The following is a 5693-nucleotide window of genomic DNA, read 5'->3' on the forward strand; positions in this document are numbered from 1 at the left end:
GCACCGCGCTGATCTGAAGCCAGGAGCCAGGTGCTTCTCCTGGTCTCCCATGTGGGTGCAGAGCCCAAGGACTTGGGCCATCCTCCACTGCACTCCCGGGCCACAGCAAAGAGCTGCACTGGAAGAGGAGCAACCGGGAGAGCATCCGGCGCCCCGACCGGGACTAGAACCCGGGTGCCGAGCTGCAGGAGGAGGATTAGCCTATTGAGCAGTGCGCTGGCCTCAGGTAATGCAGCTTTGATTACAATAGTTCAATCTGCAAAAAGCAAGTGTGCATAACACAGTGAATGGATTCTTTCACATTTGGACATGGAATATTATTCAGTACTAAGAAGGAGGTCATTCTGTCATTATGAAATCGTGGGTCAGGCTGGAGCCTAATATGCTAAAAGAAATAATCCCAGTACATGTGGACACACAGTATGTGACATTAGTTATATATACAGTCCACAAGCTTGAACTCACAGAGGTAGGAAGTGCAAAGGAGATCACTGTCTACCATGACCCAAGGGTTTGTCACCTTCCAGCCCTGTGGGAAACTGGGGCAAGTTCCAGGGTCCTGGTTTCTGGCTGAGCCATCCCAGCCTATACAGCCATTCAGGAAGGAAATCTGTGGAAGGAAGATTCTCTCTCCATCTGTTGGTCTCTTCCTCTCTTGCTATAACACTGCCTTTCAAACAAAATAAATAGATATTAAAATAAATGAAAGATTAATTATCCATATCATTAGAAGCCTATATGCAAATGTTGAATAAACACAGACAAGTGAATCCCAAGGAAAGAAATCAATTGCTTAAATGCAGTGACTGATAAGGAGGTGACAGGAGCAGCACTGGAGTTAGCATGTGGGATTGCTGCCTCCCGTGTCAGGTTCTTTAGTGCTGCATCCTAGTTTGGTTCTGGTGGCCATAGGTGAAGTTCCAAGTACTCCCTTTTGGAGACCTGGACAGAATTCTAAGCCCCTGGCTGTCACATGATCCAACTGAAGCAGTTGTAGCCCTCTGGGAATTGACCAGGAGTTAGAAGATCACTGTCAGTCTCAGTCTCTTTGTGGGTTTAGACAAATACATAAAGACAAATTTTAAAATAAAATCTACAAATTTTAAATGTATATTATATCTATAATTTTAAGAAATGATATAAAAGCAAACATATAAAATGCCATAAATCTCAGATCATCATGTATGCACATTTTAGAAGCACAATGAGATGTCCCATCCTTCATGTTAGAATGAGTATTACCAGACAAGCCAGAGCTGACAATTCTTGTGAAGGAAGAGAGATGACCACTCTGGTTGCACAAGGCTGGAGTCAGGTAAATTAGTAAATCCATTATGGAAAGTCATCAAAAACTGAGACATACAGTTATCACAGGATCTTCAAACAGCATTTTGGGTAGCAGGAATGTGAAATCCCAGGGAGATGTGCATGGGATTCACAGTCTCTATAGAAAATACAACTGCAGTTCCATGTGCAATTAAAGCAGCGTCGTTCACGAGTGTTCACACATATAATCCAGTGAAATTTTCATGGAAGAAGGAATCAATAATGGAAGAAAAGGGCATGGAACAGAGGAGACATTGGAGCAAGGTCAGAGTTTCAGTCCCACAGGATCCACACACTGAGGATCTACTGTACAGCATGGTGACAGCAGTGAAGTGGATATTGGGTCTACGGAATTCCAAAACAGGAGACAACTGGCCGGCGCCGCAGCTCACTAGGCTAATCCTCCACATGCAGCGCCAGCACCCTGGGTTCTAGTCCCGGTTGGGCGCCGGATTCTGTCCCGGTTGCCCCTCTTCCAGGCCAGCTCTCTGCTGTGGCCAGGGAGTGCAGTGAAGGATGGCCCAAGTCCTTGGGCCCTGCACCCACATGGGAGACCAGGAGAAGCACCTGGCTTCTGCCTTCGGATCAGTGTGGTGCGCCGGTCTCAGCGCACCAGCCGCGGTGGCCAATAGAGGGCGAACAAACGGCAAAGGAAGACATTTCTCTCTGTCTCTCTCTCTCACTGTCCACTCTACTTGTCAAAAACAAAACAAAAAAAAAAAAAAAAAAAAAAACAGGAGACAACTGACATCCTAGCATGGAAACATGTGGATTTTGTGAAGAACATGTCAATAAGAATGACAACACATAATTGTACCTCATATGTATATATGAAATTAATATTTATCTGGCCGGCGCCGCGGCACACTAGGCTAATCCTCCGCCTTGTGCCGCCGGCACACCGGGTTCTAGTCCCGGTCGGGGCGCCGGAATCTGTCCCGGTTGCCCCTCTTCCAGGCCAGCCCTCTGCTGTGGCCAGGGAGTGCAGTGGAGGATGGCCCAGGTGCTTGGGCCCTGCACCCCATGGGAGACCAGGAAAAGCACCTGGCTCCTGGCTCCTGCCATCAGATCAGCGTGGTGCGCCGGCCGCAGCGCGCCGGCCGTGGCGGCCATTGGAGGGTGAACCAACGGCAAAGGAAAACCTTTCTCTCTGTCTCTCTCTCTCACTGTCCACTCTGCCTGTCAAAAAAAAATTAAAAAAAATAAAAAAAATTAATATTTATCAAACATTTATAAAAATAAAATGGCTAAAACGGAAAATGCTGGTGTTGTGCTTCCCAATGTTTTATGGAGTTGATAAATGAAGGCAGTGCACTCAAGGCTTGGCAGCTGGAACCCAGGAGCATGGAACTGCATCAGTGTTCCCACCTTGATGATGGGGCCTCATAACAGATCCATCATCTACTGTCTTCCAGGTGCACTGTCAGTACAAGTATGGGAAAGCGTGCAAATGGCTGTGTCCAGAATTTTGATATGCAGCCTGGCGGACTCCCTCTGTATATTAAAGAAAGCCTCCAAATGGATTGATGATGCCAGTCAGCATAGACATGGAGTGAAGAGCAGGGACTATGGACACATGGTCTAAGACTGGCTCTTCCTGCAGCTGTGATTCAGCCTCAGGACACTGGTCATCATGCTGGAGCCACAGACACAGCTCCCCGTGATGTGGACTCCAGCCCCAGAGTGCACAGCCACTGTGTGTCCCACTTTCTGCTCTCCCTGAACCACAACAGGTGCAGGGGATCTCACGACACTGGAGCAGAACCAGATCAGCTGGAAGGGCACACCCAACACTTTCCATTCAGTTATGACCTTGACTGCTGATGTCCAGTGCATTTCCATCCTGAGTTCAGGCAGGGAGCCCCCAGGAGGGTCCCAGGAACTAGAGGATGAGGAAGTCCCTGTAGGCTTCCCAGGTGCCTGCAGAAGCTCAGCCTGAGACACAGCTGAGCTGCAGTACATTCCTGAGTGCTGTGACATTCACACAGGGACCACAGACTGTTCCAGGATTAAAGGGGAAATGCAGGTCGGGTTAAAGTCTGCAGAAAGTGAGTGTGGATCACCCACATGTAGAGTCAAAGGTTGGTTCAGTGCACACTTGCTGGTTGTGGCAGGAGAGGGCTGAGTGGAATAGTTGCTGTTTAACAGATCAACGGCCCTGTCTCAGCTGTCCCTGGTTATGAGGGAAAACTGAAACTGTCCAAAGCTTTCAGTGCCCTGAGGGTGCTGTCCGGAGTCAGGTTGGAAGAGATTCAATAGTGTCCTCAATATTCCCACATCTCTGATCCTGGTGAGCACAGTCGCTGTCCATGTACTAAATCGTTCAATTAGGACTTCTTCCTTTTACATCAAAGTTTCTCCCCGTCATTGAAGTTGGGAGGGACAGAATCAAAAAGTAGAATTCTTTCCTCAAAACTCTTACAGGAGAGCAAACCCCAATTCCTGACAGGAAACCAGGACTTCATCTCCCTCTGCGCCTGTGCAGGACCAGAATCTGCGCTCAGTGCGTCTTGTGCGCCCCCTGGTGTAGCCGCGCGCCCCTGCGGGAGTTTGGTGTTTTGGCTCAGTGTGAGGGCCCCTCACTGTGTTTCTTGCACAGAAATAGGTGGCCGTGTCCGAGGCTGTCAGACTGGTCATTTTCAGATCCACCGTGCTCGAGGTTTTGGAGATGGTGAATCGACCATTCACCCAGCTCGCGTAGTATGCGCTACCACTACTACTAATGTATCCGATCCATTCCAGCCCCTTCCCTGCAGCCTGGCGGACCCAGCTCACTCCATAGCTACTGAGGGAGAATCCAGAGACTGTGCAGGTGAGTGTCAGGGTTCCTCCAGGCGTGACCAGGCCTCCCCCGGATTCCTCCAGCTGCTCCTGACACTGGACACCTGCAAACACAGACGTCCTGGTCAGGAAGCTGTCACTCACACTCTCTGTGTTTCTCACTCACGTCCTCTCCCAGACTCAGTACCCTGCGTTCTCCATCATTACCTTTGAGCACAGTGACCAGGAGAAGCCAGCGCAGCCCAGTCTCCATGGTGAGTGTCTGTGTTCAGTGTAATCACTGAGTCCTGTGGCTGGAGCTCCTGTGCCAGAGCTGCAGGGTGAGGGCTGGGCTGGTTTTCATGGGCAGAGGGAGCCCTATTTGCATGTGCTGCCCCTAGATAGCAGGCATGGGGTCAGATGCCTCAGATAGGACAGGGCCCAGGGCAGACGTCGTGTCCTAGGTTTGTAGGCTGATGGCTATGATATGATTCAGATCATATGAATGTTTATGTTATCATAATTTTAAAAGATTGAAGGCAATGACCTTGTTTCATTCTAATATGTGTGTACCCTTAATATCCAGTGCTAGCAATATCATGTCCCTCATTTATTTAAATAACCATTAGTTCTTTATCATCTATATGAAAGACATTGGTACAGTGATAGAGAGAGAAGGGGTGAGAGAGACAGAAATGTAGAGATGGACAGAAAAGGTGACAATGGGAGATTTCTGCCTTTGGGTTGACAGCCCCAGACATCCCAAATGCCTATGACCCCTAGGAGTTAGTCTTTTTGAACCCTGAAGCAAGAAACTGTGTCTGTAATTCAAACATCGGTGGTAGAGGCTCCTTTGTTTGTAGCATCATCTACAATTTCCCATGATGCATTATCAGGAAAAAGTGTGGGAAGCCGTGAGGCTGGGCTCAGTTAGTTCTCTGACGGGAACACAGGTGTCCCTAGTGGGGACTTAGCCAATTTTGTCCTAATGCCTGTCACCCACTTTTAAACAGATGAAGGACTTCAAGTGTATTTTTTTAAGGTTAACTGTGTTTTGTTTCCTTATTCATCCATTGCCTTAAAGTTTAAAAACTATTTAAACTGTTTAAAACTGTTCCTGAACACAGAACACGGTACATGGTGGTGGGGTTTGTGTGCTATTGGAATGTGCATGGTAGAAATGGGCACAGATGAACTCACTGTCATTCACATTTCCACCTCCTTTCCATCACTATGTTGGGAGGCCTGGAGACCTCAGTTCTAGTTATTTGTGGAACCTGTCATGGGTTGTGGTGAACTGAGTCAGCCCACTGTGGTGTGGGCAGAATTATTCCTGCCTTTGGTGGTGCTTTGTGTTCTGGTATCAGCCGTCCCCTGTTCCCCCCTCTTCCCTGTGTCTAGTAATAATGACTCTGAGTTGAGGCCAAGCACTGGGTAGAAGTCACTGTGTCACAATTCACCCCCAGTCCTGTGTTCAGGTTGCAGCTTTGTTCCCAATAGTTCAGTTTACAAAGAACAAGTGTGCATAAAACCGTGAATGGATTCTTTCCCATTTGGACATGGAATATTATTCAGTATTAAGAAGGAGGTTGTTCTGTCATTAGGAA

The 5693-nt window shown here is 48.1% G+C and overlaps 1 pseudogene; it reads right to left on the reverse strand.

Moving 5' to 3' along the window:
* Nucleotides 1–3674: 3674 nt before the first annotated feature.
* On the reverse strand, nucleotides 3675–4360 carry LOC149120235 (immunoglobulin heavy variable 3-23 pseudogene; annotated as a pseudogene).
* Nucleotides 4361–5693: the final 1333 nt, after the last annotated feature.

This window comes from Oryctolagus cuniculus, chromosome 20 (genome assembly GCF_051225735.1).
Source record: "Oryctolagus cuniculus isolate XC-2025 breed Fujian yellow rabbit chromosome 20, ASM5122573v1, whole genome shotgun sequence".
NCBI classification, from domain to species: Eukaryota; Metazoa; Chordata; class Mammalia; order Lagomorpha; family Leporidae; genus Oryctolagus; species Oryctolagus cuniculus.